Source organism: Balaenoptera borealis (genome assembly GCF_965194805.1).
Source record: "Balaenoptera borealis genome assembly, chromosome: 19".
NCBI classification, from domain to species: Eukaryota; Metazoa; Chordata; class Mammalia; order Artiodactyla; family Balaenopteridae; genus Balaenoptera; species Balaenoptera borealis.
Genome location: NC_138878.1, coordinates 33,794,259 through 33,809,718, shown reverse-complemented (window position 1 = coordinate 33,809,718; position 15,460 = coordinate 33,794,259). Strand labels below are relative to the sequence as shown.

At 46.5% G+C, this 15,460-nt stretch overlaps 1 long non-coding RNA gene across 1 annotated transcript; it reads right to left on the bottom strand.

Annotated features, from left to right (window-relative positions):
- Positions 1 to 882: 882 nt before the first annotated feature.
- On the bottom strand, positions 883 to 14,909 carry LOC309616660. The gene is made up of 3 exons (XR_014237556.1): positions 7,894 to 14,909; positions 1,855 to 3,822; positions 883 to 1,751 (listed from the first exon to the last, which is right to left on the bottom strand). It is a non-coding gene; the product is annotated as an uncharacterized lncRNA (long non-coding RNA).
- Positions 14,910 to 15,460: the final 551 nt, after the last annotated feature.

Here is a 15,460-nt window from a genome sequence, read left to right as displayed (position 1 = left end):
TAAAGAACAGTTTTTTTAACAAATGGTCCTGGAACAATTGGACATTCTGATGCCAAAAAAAAAAAAAAAAAATTCTAGACACAGACCTTACATCTTTTCCAAAAATTAACCCAAAATGGATCATAGACCTAAATATAAAGTGCAAAAACTATAAAACTTCTTAAAAAACACACACACACACAGAGAAGAAAACTAGGTGACCATAGGTTTGGTGATGAGTTTTAAATACAGCTCTCAAAACACAATCCATAAAAGAAAAAATAGTAAGCTGGGCTTTTATTAAAGTTTAAAACTTCTGCTCTGCAAAAGACACTGTGAAAAGAATGAAAAGACAAGCCACAGACTGGGAAAAAATATTTTGAAAGCACATATCTGATAAAGACCTTGTAACTAAAATATACAAAGAAGTTTTAAAACTCAACAATAATGCAACAAATAACCCAATTTTGAAATGAGTAAATGACCTGAATAGATACCTCACTAAAGAAAATATACAAATAACAAATAAGCATATTAAAAAATGTTCAACATCATTTGCCATTTTGGAATTGCAAATTAAAACAATAGCGTACCATTACACAATTCTTAGAATGGTTAAAATCCAAAAAAACTAACAATACCAAATGCTGGTAATGATGCAGAGCAATAGGAACGCTCATTCATTGCTGGTGGGAATGCAAAATGGTACAGCCACTTTGGAAGAAAGCTTGGCAGTTTCTTACAAGACTAAACATGATCTTTTTTTTTTTAGTATGAATTTTATTTCATCATCATTTTGTTATCCATAGTGTATGACTTTCTCTTTCTTGCTCCTCTCTTACACCCTTCTTTGTCCACCAGAAATAAGTCGCTCCAAGCGGTTTTTTTGTCTTTTGATTTTTGTTTTTTGGCCTCACCCTGTGTCATGTGGGATCTTAGTTCCCAGAGCAGGGATGGAACCTGTGTCCCCTGCAGTGGAAGTGCAGAGCCCTAACTACTGGACAACCAGGGAATTCACAAACTAAATGTGATCTTACCATATGATCTAGCAATTGCCTTCCTGGTATCTACCCAACTAATCTGAAAACTTAAGTCGACACAAAAGTCTGCATACAAATGTATCTAGCAGCTTTATTCATAATTGCCAAAAACTAAAACAACCAAGATGCCCTTCAATAGATGAATGGATAAACGGGTACATCAATATAGTGAAGTATTATTCATCAATAAAAAGAAATGGGCTGTCAAGCATGAAAAGACATGGAATCTGAAAAACATATTGCTAAGTGAAAGAAGCCAGTCTGAGAAGGCCACATACTGTATGATTCCAATTACATAACATTTTGTAAATGACAAAACTATAGAGATAGTAAAGAGGTCAATGTTTGTCAGGGTTTAAGGGAGAGTAGGGGGAAGGGATGAATATATAATGAACAGTAGATTTTTAGAGAAGTGACACTATTCTGCATGACACTTGAATAGTGGATACATGACATTACGCATTTTTTAAAACCCATAGACGTTTACAGCACAAAGAGTGAAATTTAATGTCTGCAAATGTTTTTAAATCAGGAGGTTAGGGGATCACAGGAAGGAATACAGACTGTGACAAGAGAATCTACTTGTATTATAAATGTATGGTACAACCTCAGGGAAGAGGGTGGGGAGAAAAGGTGCTGACCTAAGTAACTTTGCAAATGAATGGAGTCTGTAAAACTAAAGCCAGAAAGAACTTCACATAAGCACTGTACTCTACTTGATAAAGTTATTTCCTATAGGGGTAGTGGAGATTAATAATTCTGAAGTCACTATAAATGTATAGTGGAATTGAACAAGTAAGTATACGGATCTTGGCTGTTGGAAGCCAGATTTTACACTGTTAGAGTGGGAACGTACAGACAAGCAAGGGGAGGAGGCTGGAGTGACCCATGTGGTAATGAGTTAGAGTTGGAGATGTCAGTATGAACTCATCTTTAGTTTAATATAGATACAGATGGTTACATATAGACATACTTACAGATGCCTGTATATATTGAGTTTCGTTTACATCATACATTTTCTTGTTCTGTCAGCCAAGAGGCCCTAGAAGAAATGACCCCCGCCCCCAATAGCAGTAAGCCCACCGAATACCCAGATCTTGGTTTCTAATATCATGCTCCAACAAAAGGAACCAGTGTTCCTTAAAGAAATGGCTGATTCTAGGACTAGGGCAAGAAATGTCCAAGAATATCTTATCCTATAGTGCCAAAAAAGTGAGGAAGTTAAAAAAAAAACTACATCGAAAGGGGTATGTCAAGGAGATAGGAGCCAACCGAAAGAGCTTCTCATTGTCTAAAGCAGAAACCATTCGGTCAATAAAATAGTGTTGGATTATAACCCAAACTATAAAATAAGAATCCATGAGTCCATACTGATCTACATAAATGATTGAATAAGTAAATGAGGGAAATCTCCCTTTCAGAGGAATTCCAAAAAATGTATGTAGATACTTAGCTCTCAAGGAGACGAAGAATAACTTCCCACCACTTCAGTGTGGGCTGCACAGATTGACTTCCTTCCAAAGAATACAGTATGGCAAGGGGAGGGAGATTAACTTTACCATGGAGATGCCTGACAAACATTGCCTCAGCCAGATCACTAAGGTCAGTAGCAACAGTGATAAATCACGTTGATGGTAGGTACCCTTGATATAACGTGATGAAAATGTCATTTTATTTCTGTGGTCTTACCCCCCAAACCCGTAACTCCACTCCAGTCATGAAAAAAAATATTAGACTAATTCTGGGAAAAGGACATTCTACAAAATACCTGACCAGTACTTCCTGAAACTGTCATCAAAACGAGGAAAGTTCCGAGAAACTGTCACAGCCAGGAGGAGCTTAAGGAAACATGATGACTAAATATAATTTGGCATTCTGGATGAGATCTTGAAACAGAACAAGACATTAGATAGAAACTAAGGAAATCTGAATGAAACATGGACATTTGTTAATAATCATGTGTTACTATCAGTTTGTTAACTGTGATAAGTGCACCACACTAATGTAAGCTGTTAATAATAGGGGAAACTGGGCAAGGGAGTATAGGGGAATCCTTTACCAACTTCTCAATTTTTCTGTATATCTAAAGCTGTTCTAAAAAATATAATCTAATAAAAACAAGACTACCTCCTCCCGGAAGCCCTCTGCTTCCTCCAAGACCCCATGGGATTTGGCCCCCACACCATGGCCCTGAGAGCATTTCTCCAGGCTTATCCCCCGCCAGTCCCTAAGCCTTCCCACAGCACCAACGCTGCCGTCCTTAACTTTGTAACCCTGCAACCATCCGAAAAGGGGAATTGCATCTTCTGAGAACTGTTTGGAGACAACCAGCTATGCTTGTATGCAGAGGTTCTGGTCTGTTCCAGAAACAGCCTGGTGCTATGGCCTATTGCCTTTCCTCTGGAGACTGCTGTCTTCAGTAAGGGCTCCTTGTGTTCCGTAGACTGGGGTATCTCTTCAGAGGCAGTGGGCATTTTGATCACTCCAGGACAAAGCTCCAGGACACTCCTCTCTGGGGCTCGGGGGCCCTCTTTGCTTCAGTGGGAATCAGTTGCTTAGAATCAGGAAGGTCGGCTTTAGTCTGGGTTGTTTTCCCCTCCTGAAGCAATGGAGCAGCTCTATTTTTAAAGCCCTTGGTTTCTCTCTGTCTTGCTCAGAAAGTGGCAGGTGCTCCAGGCCTCTGCTTGGGATAAACGCTCTGTCTTTCGCACTTCCCTCTGTCCTCAGTTTTATGCCATCGCCAATACCGTCCTCCCCCTGGTACTGTCAGGGGAAGCTGGGCTTGTAATTCTTCCAGGAAAGCCTTTAGAAAGAAAGAAATTAAGTTCTATCAAAGTCTCAGGTCTGAGTTGTGTGTATGTTGAGAGGCGTAGGCGTAGGTGAGAGGCACTTAACAGGACTCCCTTCTGTGCCTCAGTCCTCTCCCTCCCCTCCCCCCCAACCCCATGATAACGTAGCCTCTTGTGGATATTAAGCTTTATTAGGCGACAATAGGAGCTAATCAAACAAGTCCCAGTATGAGGTGAAGCCCACCCTACCAGAAGCCAATCATAGCAGCAGCCTTGAGAGGGGAGATTTGGCTGCAGGAACACACACACACACACACACACACACACACACACAGCAACGGTTTAAGTCTTCGTAGCATGGCGGCACTTCCTAAGAGCTTTCCCCCGCACTGTCTGCATGTTTCCCCATCAGCCTATTCATCTCAGGGCTCTTGACCTACCTTAATGCCTATGAGGCCTGAGTTTATGCCTCCAACTCAGACTTGCCCTCTGGCCTTCAGACCCTCCTATCTAGCTGTCTATTTGGCACTGACACATGATATCTCAAATACAACACGTCCCCCACTGAGCTCACAACCCTCCTGGCCCTGGATCTCACTCTCCAGGAGAGCCAATGCTGCCCGTCTTACTATAGAATAACCAGAAATTCTGGAGAAATCAGAAACCACACTTGGTGGTCTATCCCTCACCTCTGTGTCCTAATCCATCACTAAATCCTAAATACCTCTTAAATCCATCTACTGGTCTCCAACTTTGCTGTCCCTGCTCTAGTCCCAGCTGCCTTTATCCCTAAGCCCTGTGGCTGTCACAGCCTCGTCACTGGACTGCTGCATCCTCTCCTGCCCCCCTCCAGGCCTTCTCCTCCCATTAGCCGCCCTGACATTCCGAAAGTGTAAAGACAATTGTGGTTAAAACTTTGAACGGGGACCCATCGCTCTCAGAATGAAGACCCTAATCCTTGCCCTGGCCTACCAGGCCTCACAGGATCTGGCCCCTGCAACTCTCCAGCCTCACCTTGACCCCCCACTCCTCCCTAAATGGGCGTGACATTGGCCATCCCTCAGTCCTCAGATTCATGATGTTTCCCACCTGGCGGTTTCACACACGCTGCTCCTTCTGTCTGGAATGCTTTCTCCCGTCCCCAGCATTGGCCTAGCTCATTCCTAGTCAAACTTCAAGTCTCAGCTCAAAGTCAAACTCCCTCATAGCTCACAGTTCCCCAGGCAGGCAGGTCCTTCAGAGCCCTTTTCACTCTAATCATGCAACTCTGAACGATGCTTGGACTAAGGTATCCCCAGCTGCACAGGAACAAGGAGGTATCTATTTGGTTCACGCTGTAATCCCAACACTAGAGCAGTGTCAGACTCCGACCAGGCTCCTAACTGTTTTTTACTTGAATGAGTAGACCCTCCCAACAAGCCTAAGAAGTAGGTTTTTATTATCCTGCTTCCTGCATAGCTCAGAGACACTCTACAACTTACCCTGGTCATACAGCTCCTTGCAGCAGAGCCAGAATTTAAACAAGGTCAAGTTGCCCCTAAAGCTCTTGATCAATATTTTGTCCTGACCTGTCCCTCTGTGTTTATGGGACCTATGGGCCAGGAAGTCCCTGAGGCTTCTTTCCTCCTGACCAGGCACTACCCACATTGGAGGAGAGGAAACCCAAGTCGGGGCCTGGGGAGAGGGAGAGCACTTGAATCGTTGCTTCACAGCACCCACACACACGCACCCACACACGCACACCCCTCCTTTCGGGCAATAACTCACTGATTGAACTGAGTGCCTACTGTATGCCTGGCACTATTTTAAGTGCTTTACCTATGTTCATTTAATTAATGAAGAAGGCATTATTATTATTCCCATTTTTCAGATGAGAAAACTGAAGTCCAGACAAAAATAGATAAATAACTTGCTGAAAGCTACACTGTGGATCATGGCAGAGCTGGGATACAAACCCAGGCAGCCTGGCCCCAGAGCCCACGCTTCCAGCTACACTTCATCCTGAGGAGCTCTCGTGGCTGCGTCATCTGCAGGCTTGGTGTGGACAGTCATGATGTTCGGGGCTCCCCTAGATGAGGGGTGAGCTTGTGAGGTAATCCTCTCTCCAGGGACATTAAATGTTGAGTGACATGAGAGTGGAAACTACTACCACCCATGTACCCTGGAGGTGGGCTCCCAAAGGGACTGTCATCAGGGCTGTCCCACTTCCTGGCTTCTTCTGAGTCTAGTTCTCCAGGCTTCACTTCCATTCTGTGAGCTGCCATAAGGCATATGAAGAAATTCCTCTTCTGCTTACCATAGTCAATTTCTGTTCCTTACAACTAAAGTGTCCTAGTAGACACTCTCCAGAACTCCAGGCTCAAAGCCTGTCACGGGGACAGCTGAAGGAGCTGCTGGAAGGTGGGCAGGGACCTCCAGGACCAGGTCCGGGAGTAAGGGTGAGAGAGGGAAGAAGCTGATGCTTGCACCTCAGGGGGCAGGCAGCCCCAAGGATGGCAGTGGGCCAGAAGGGACAGCAGACACGGTGGCTTTGGCAGGGCCAAAGTTAAAATGACACAAGTCAGGCGGGCAGGCTCTCCAGCGGGTACAGTTTGTACAAGGGCTCTCGTGAAGCTGCCTTCATTATCAGCACAGAAGCTGGGCAGAAACACTGTGTGCAGCTATGCATTGTTACCACTAAGTGAAAGGGAAGGATGCGGTCACCAAACAGCCTCGCAGGCGTCCCACTGAGAGGCGGGCGTGTTAGCCAAAAGGGGCCGGATATCCCTCCTCCTGCAAAGCGAGCTGATGCTAATTACACTCCTCAGATGATCTCCCCCAGTATTATAAAAGTAGCAGCCTTTGTATAATCAGATTTCACTCTGGGAAATAATAAGTAACCCTGCTCCGCCCCCACTTTCCACGCCACCCTAAAAACCACACACAAGCACAGAGGGAAAGATGAGATGTTGATTCAGCAGACGTTATGCACTACCTCCATGCCAGAGCCCAGGCCAGGTGTTGGGAGCAATGGTTTGCAAACCTGGGCAGCACATCAAAATCACCCATGGGACTTGTAGCAACACAGAGCCCCCAGACCCAGCCCAGAGCTACTGAATTAGAATCTCCAGGGGCAGGAAGTGGCAGGTGAACTTTACGTAAGCTCCCAGATGAAAGGTAAATAAGGTCAGAGGAGCAGTCAGGAAGTGTGGGCTGGGGTGGGGGACAGAAAAATAGTTCAGATTTTATTCTAAAAGAGCAGGGAACCCATTTGGAAGTTTTAGTAGAGAAATGCCATGACCTGATTCACCTCTTAGCAGGACCATTCTGTGGCTGCTTTGACCATGTGTGTTTGTAGATGTAGGGCAGCAAGAGGGCCAGCTGGGAGACAAATTGGGTGACTGCAATTGTTCCAGGGAGAGGGGCTAGTGGTCTGGATCAGCTGACTGTTGGATTATTTTGAAGGTAAAGTGATAGGGCTTGCTGATGCATTACAGGTTGGGTATAAGAAAGGAGTAGTCAAGGGTGATGCCAGGGTTTCCGGTCTGAACTACCAGAAGAATGGAGTGGCCATAACTGACACGCAAAATGCTTTGGCAGGAGCAGATCTGGGGAAAGATCAGGGGACCCATTTTGATCATGTACATGTGAGATGCCTGTTAGCTATGTGAGTGGTGAGTTGGGTATAAGAACCTGGGGATGGGATTGGAGATGGGTAGCCCTTGACTTTCTGTGCTAGCTTTCAGTTTTAGTTTGGAAATCCTCCTACACACACATACACACTCTCTTTATCCTTGATCCTTCAATGAAGTGCATTTCACACTCTGACCTCACAAGGGGGATAAGACTTAAGCTGACCAATCAGAGCCTGCATTGCCTTTCCATTGAAATTGATCTAGAGATTGGCATGTGACTCCTTTAGGGCCAATGAGATGCCATGAGAATTTTGCAAAGACTTCTGGGTAGAGGATTTGAAAGGTTGGAGCTTCTGCAGCTATACTGTGACTGTGAGGAGTGAAAGGGGCTGAGCACAAGAGAGAGGGAGACAGAGACCAGGCACCGGTGATCAAATTATGCCTGAAGCAATCTCTATCTCTCATGCTTACCTTGTCTTATGAGAGCCGCCAGTAAGTTCTCTTTCCAAAAAAGTCTCATTTGATTCTGATATAACACATCTGTGGACAGATATTTAGGAATTAGCTGTGGGATATACATGATCCTATACCATTGCTTTTCAAGTGTCATCTGTAGTGAGTTCATCATGTAGAATTTTGCAAAGATTATTAGAATTGAAAAATTCTTTTAAAAAGTCAATTCTAAAAAGCTTATTAAAATCGGAAACCTCAATCCCCAACCCAGATTTAAAGAATCAGAATCTGCATTTTAACAAGATCTCCAGATGATCTGAATCCACAAATAAGCATTCATAGGCCAAAAGGAGCTTGTGCTCTTCCTGGGAGAAAAAGATATCTTTGTGATATAAATCAATAACAATGCCAGGGTGCATGGGCATTGGCAAAAATTGCCTCCGGAGCAATAATAATAACTGCTATTTACTACGTACTTACTATGTTCTTTGCTCTGTTAAATCTTTCATAGTTATTACCTCATTCATGCTAACAGAATTAGACATTATTAACCCCTTACTTGAAGTCACACTTCCCTTACAGCAAGTGGCTGTGGTGGTGAACATCTCTTGCTTTTGTTCATCTCACCTCCAGTCCCCCGTCATTTGTACCAGCTGCCCCCAGACAGGGCTGCTTCTCCCCACCCCAACCCCACCCTCAACCTGGCTCCATGCCTGGCCAGTTAGCTCATTTCATTCCTCTGCTCAGGGAGACTGGTTCTGGGAATGCACCTGACAAGTCAGTCCAATATTCATCAGTTCTGGAATTTTTTCTGGAACTGTGGAGAAACAAATGCTCTCTTTCTAATGGGGAAACTAGACAAAATGTGGGTCTGTTATTGCTGCCACAGTTGGGGGCCTGGAAGTGAATCCAGATGTAAAAAGAGGCAGATTTCTAATGACATTGCTTAAGTGCCTGGATCAGCCACGCCTAAATTTTATTATCCTTGGATTTTTTTTTTCTTTTTTTGAATGCAATCCAATAAATTCTTTTGGGTGGAAGGTACTAAGGCCAGTTTGAGTTGGGTGTCTATAATTTGAAACCGTAAGGGTCCTGATGAATATAGCAACAAAGGCAGCCCTCAAAACCAGCTCTGCTTAACTCAAAGCTCATTCTCTTAACCAGTGCCCCCTACTCTGCCATATAAAGGAGGGTGAAACCCAAAGGTCACGAAAATTGTCTTGGACCATAAGGAGTTCACAGTGGTGCAGGAGGGAGAGGATTAAATCAAGTAGAACAGACAGCTGAGCTCCTTGCCCTAATTTCCTATCCTTCTCTGTACTATGCTCCCTTCAGCTGAACTGCAGGCAAGGCCGGCCCCCTGCCTGGGTTTTTCTACTGGACCTCTAGAACAGAGCTGGTTCTGGGCATGCGGGCGGCATTGCGAGGTAAATGTTGTTGAATAAACGTGTGATTGACAACTCCAGGCTAGCTGGGTATTTCTGGGGTGGATATTTTGCAGTCTGAAGATACGTGTCTTTTTTTCTACAGCCTTAGATCCACGTTGCTGCCATTTCTGCCCACAGTGCTGCCTCCTCCCGTCTCGGAGAGAGTCGAGAAGCTGCCTTCTCTCTTGTGCATGTGATTCTCCAGCCTTCCTTCTCCTTTCTTAGTCCCCACTCGCTGCCCACCTCTGCTCCAAGCAGAGTTACAGTTACAGGAACGGCACCCTGGCTGCTTCCCACCTCTGCCCTAGACCAAGGTCTCTTTTCTCCTTGTTCTCTTGTTCCTGCTTGACTGTTGCAGGATAACTTCAGTGGGAAAAATTCAATAATTCACAGCTCACTTCAGTTCTCCCTAGCCCACCACATGGTTAGCTGAATTAAGCAATTTTAACAATAAACATTAATAAGCAAAAAAAACACAAACCATTCATTGGGCCTGTAGATAAGAGACCAATTTTCCAGCCCCCATCCTTGACCCCATGACTTCCAGCCTGCTTCCCCTCTGGATGGATATGCCTTCTGGTGGGTGAAATGTTTAATGGCTCCCCTGAGCTTCTGAGGAGAGAGACCAATGAGAAGACGACTCTGCTCTGATGGATCATGATTGGATGGCTCATTTGCCATTCAGTTGTTTTGTATATTAATCCCGCCCCTACCATTCTAGGTTCTGTTCCAAACTCCGGGGACAAAGCAACACCCAGGACAGACCAGGTCCCTGTCCCCAGGGAAGGAGAGAAACAGCAAACAAGCAAAGAGATAAATGAGCATTTCAGGGCAATGAAATACAGCTCAACTGGTAATAAAGGAAGTGCCTTGGTATCAGAGAGAGTAATCAGAGGTAGCCTGCTGAGACCTGAGAGAGAAGGAAATAGCCCCAGAAGATCAACCTGTGCAGAGGTTCTGAGACAGGAGAGAGCTTGGCATATTCTAGGAGCTGACGGAAAGCCAGAATGAGCTTGTCTGCAGTAGAGGAAAGCGATAGAAGCTTGTAGAGGTCAGCTGGGGCCAGAGGAGGGAGGCCCAGCCAGCCACAGTAAAAAGTCACAGCGCACTGTGGAGGCACTAGGTAGTTTCATGCGGTGTGGTTTGGTTTATGTTTTGAGAAGCTCACTCTGGCTACTGAGGGAAGAATGAACTATGAGGGGCCCAAAGAAAATCCATGTCACGGCTCTGAAAGCTAAGTCACCAGGTGGCTTTCTCTGAAGGCTGGGGCTGGAAGGCGGGATTCTGGTGACAGATTTAGGCTAGAAACTCAGACATGAAGACCCCAACTGCCGCCCAGAGAATCTTGCATCTCATAGACTTCTGGTTGAAACGGGATCCTATAGAGGTCGCATCTGGAGGTCCTGTGGTCTCGCTCCTGGGGGAACAGGCTTGTTTCTGCCCTCAGCCTGGACCCCAACTTCTTATGACAGAGACAGGGACACATTTAGGCAATCAAGGAAAACAGCTGCAAACTTCACAGCCTCAAAGAGCACCGCTGTCACTCAAACTGATGCCGGAGATGATTTAGGTGGACCTGGCAGGCAAGGTCCCACTTGGGAAGCACAGAGAGCCCCGAGCAAATGAAAGGAAAAGCAACAGACACACAGATGCCACATGAAGGCTGAGCTTCGAGCCCACACCCACAGCTCAGTTGGTATTGCTAACATGCCCTCTCCCTTGGCATCTTCAGAATAAGTAAATAATCTGTCTACCGGAAATGAACTTCTCCAAAAAGAAAGAAAGAGAGAGTGAGTGAGCATTTGGAACATTGCTGAGACTTAAAATGACCAACTTTGATCAAGATGAGTTAAGCAAAATTGCAGGCTCCTCATCAGCTGCATTTTAAGTCCATATTTGGAGCCATTCAGTCATTATAAAATCATCTGGACTTCTCAGTGGAAGTACACATTGGGGAGTTTATTTCTGAGCCTCTCAGAATATCAAGGAGAGTCTGTCCAATACAGGATCTGGGCAGAGCACACAGCTCCCTTTTAAATGAGGATGACACGATGCCCAGTTGCCTCTCCATTTAATTCCCTCTCCCCTCTGTGCAAGTTTCCCTGGAAGCATGCAGTAATTTCTGAGGATGGAAGAAAGGGCTCTTGGAGCCTCACCTGAGGAAGCAGGTTACTGCTGGCTGGCAGAGCATTCCAGAGAACTCTCTGTTGGGCTGAACACCCAGCCGGACACTGGGTCTGAAGAAAAAGGGGGATTTGGGAGAATCCTTGACGTTCTTTAGAGGAAACCAACTGAGTCCACTCCACCTCCATGGTCTGCAGCAGAATCCAAAACTGTGAGGGGATTTCAGGGGTCATTCTGCATTTAGCTAGAGCAAAACCCCAGAGAGCCCATGTCCAGCCACAAGCCAGGGTCTGCTGGGGAAATACCAGCTCCCTCACTGACCAATGCACTGCGCAGCTACTGCTTACACCTGGCTTCTCTGCTGGCACCATGGAAAATCCTGCTGGGCTTCGCCAACTGCTTGGCACCATCACCAGTTCAACCCCACCCATTGCCACAGACCTAATGGCTTGATCCTGGATTAAGCAACCAATCGACCAATACTGAATCATGTTATTAGGTGTTGCCCTTTAAGGAAAATAAAATATGGTCCCTACCCTCTAAGGAATGGCCCATATGTTGGGGGTGGGGTGGGGCAAGCAGCATGCAAGAAAAACTTGTATTGTAAGGTCAACTCCGGACAGCTGGTACAATCCAATTTCACTCTAAAATAAATGTGGCGGCCATCATCAAAAACCTACAGACAGTAAATGCTGGAGAGGGTGTGGAGAAAAGGGAACCCTCCTGCATTGTTGGTGGGAATGTCAATTGATACAGCCACTATGGAGAACAGTATGGAGGTTCCTTAAAAGACTAAAAATAGAACTACCATACGACCCAGCAATCCCACTACTGGGCATATACCCTGAGAAAACCATAATTCAAAAAGAGTCATTTACCACAATGTTCATTGCAGCTCTGTTTACAATAGCCAGGACATGGAAGCAACCTAAGTGTCCATATACAGATGAATGGATAAAGAAGATGTGGCACATATACACAATGGAATATTACTCAGCCATAAAAAGAAACGAAATTGAGTTATTTGTAGTGAGGTGGATGGACCTAGAGTCTGTCCTACAGAGTGAAGTAAGTCAGAAAGAGAAAAACAAATACCATATGCTAACACATATATGGAATCTAAAAAAAAAAGATTCTGAAGAACCTCACAGCAGGATAGGAATAAAGATGTAGACGTAGAGAATGGACTTGAGGACACAGGGAGGCGGAAGGGTAAGCTGGGACAAAGTGAGAGAGTGGCATGAACATATATACACTACCAAACGTAAAATAGATAGCTAGTGGGAAGCAGCTGCATGGCACAGGGAGATCAGCTTGGTGCTTTATGACCACCTAGAGGGGTGGGATAGGGAGGGTGGGAGGGAGACACAAGAGGGAGGAGATATGGGGACATATGTATATGTATAGCTGATTCACTTTGTTATACAGCAGAAACTAACACACCATTGTAAAGCAATTACACTCCAATAAAGATGTTTTAAAAATAAATAAATAAATGTAGCTGTTCATGGGGATAGTGGGGATCTCAAGAAGTGTACAAGGTCAAGCCTGCAATCCAGAATCCCACAGTCCAAAGTACCGTAATTCTTTATTCATTTGTTCAGGAAATACTGTTCATGCTGACTCTATTCCAGGCACTGTGCTAGGCACTGAGAATGTAACTGTAACTAAGGCCAATAACAAGGTAGATACTTTCATGGAGTTCACATTCTGGTGGACCAGACAAATGCACTCGCCATGCAACCAGTAATCCCTCCCTCCTTCTGCCCACCCATTCATGTGTTCACTCACTCATGCATTCAGGGAGCATTTATAGCGCATCTACCAACCCTGGCACTGTGCCAGGCTCTGGATGCCTTGTGGGAAACCACAGATGATGACTGATGCCCACAGAGCTTAGAGTCCAACAGAATTGTGGTGAGGGTGTGACCTGAATAGGAGAGTTCAGGTGGTCAGCAGAGGGCCAGGCCCTTATGGGGGGGGGGGGGGCGGTTCAGAGACGACTTTGCCGATGAGGTAGAGTTCAAGGTCAGATTGGAGCCTTCCCCTGCTCCCTCCCTCTGCATCTCCTCCCTGACCTCTTCAGAGTTGAGCAAGATGAACAAAGACCTCCCTAGGCTCTGGGCTATGGCCACACACCTGGAAGTTCTTTCTTTATAATCATAAAGTTCTCCTTCCTGACTTCAGCTGCACAGGGTCTCCTCATTGCTGCCAGAAAATGTTTGCCCAGTGTGAAGACCTAGCAACAAATCCAAACACCAACCCATACATCTAACTGTGGCCTCTTCCTCGCTGCCCCTGCTCACTGCTATCCCAGGGTCAAAGCTGGGACTTCCTGGGGACAGGCTGAGTGCAGAGTGAAATAGGAAGAGGTGAGAGTAAGTGCAGGTGCCCGGGAAGGTTTCCCTGACAGCACAGGGTCTGGAAGAACTTCCACATCAGCATTCCTTTCAGTGATGGGGGTGCATGCAGGACTGAGAGGTCCCCTGAAGGGCAGTTTCACTGGTTGGGTCCATAGCCTGCAATTGTGCCAGGCACAGTTTGCTTTCACTCCTGACACAATCACAGGAGCCCTGCTCTGGGCCTGACACCGCAGAAGGCACTGGGCCAAGCAAGATGAGTGGTATGCCAGGGGCTCACCCTCTAAATGGACGCAGATATGTAAATAGTGCTCATAACCAATGGAGAAGCATGCAAACTGAGTATTCATCCACAGTGGTTGATGCAAATATACGAGCAACAGGGATGGAGATGAAAGACACTTACAGGGTAAAATTCCCCTGTTCTCATGATTAACTGGAGGTGGGTGGGGAGATGAATGTGCAGGGGAAACAAAGGACACAGGATCCTAATTCACGCGTTCTGTGTCCCTTCCCCTCTCTGGTTTCAATTTTCCTATCTGCTTGATGTTCCTTTAAGTCTTGCTTCTGTGATAGTGTGATGCCCCCGGTGTCCATCGTTCCTCATTGTTGCTAGCGTTTATTCAGCACCTACTGTGTGTCAGGCAGTGCTGAGTATTTTTTATGCCTTTTAGCAACCACCCTGCCGTGAAAGGCATTATTGTCCCCATTTGAAATATGAGCAAACTGAGGCTCAGATAGAGTGTGGATGTATTTTCAATGAGGAGCCCTGTGCAAAGAGGCCAAGGGACCTTTGTCATCACCCCGGGAAAGCTTTTCTTTCCCATTGAATTGGCTCAAAGGGAGTGTACCTGCACTTTCCCTCCCAGCTTGACCTTCCAGTTCAAGGGCACCGCTGACCTCCCCAGACTCCGTAAGAAGTTTCACTGTTTTGTTTGAAAGCTAGCAGGGATGACACGGACTCGGCCAAACGCAGCTGGGAGTTGGGGGGCGGGGTGGGGGGAGGGGAAGACAGGCTCACGGACGGGTTGATCAGAAATGGTAGATCACCTGGAGGAAACCCCAGACATCTAGCCCACCCCTTGCATTTGGGAGTTGAGGAAAATGTGGTTCAGGCTGGGAAGGAAGTAGTCTCAGGTCGCACAGCACGCCAGAGGTCGAGCGCTGGGCGCGCGGTCTTCACCCTCGGGGCCCCGCGGGGTCCTAGGACCCCGCCCTGCAGGCGAGGAAACGTCCAGCACCGTAGCTCCGCCCAGCACTCTCTCCACCTCCACTACCCCGTTAGGGTAACAACTAAGGAGGGAGCTGAGGCTCCAGGTCCATCTGGGTAATTATGTTCTCATTAGGAGCCCATCCGCCCGGGCCAGGAGCTGCTTGGAGGGCGCGCCCCGAGCTCTGCTAACAGTGGAAGCCGTGGCGAGGGAGAGAGCTCTGGGGCTCAGCAGACAACAAAGCCCACAGTGACCCCGGCACCTGGCCAGGGATCCAGCGCTGGCCCGGAGGCACCCAGAAGCTCAGGGCGCTCCCTGGAAAACCGAGGCTTAGGAGTCAGGTCTGGGCTCATTGGGTCCTAGAAATCACCACCACTACATCCCCCCTACCTCCACCCCAGCTTCAGCCCCCGCCCCCCGTCCCCCCTCCGAAGTTGCCCTGCACCAGACCCCTAACTCCATC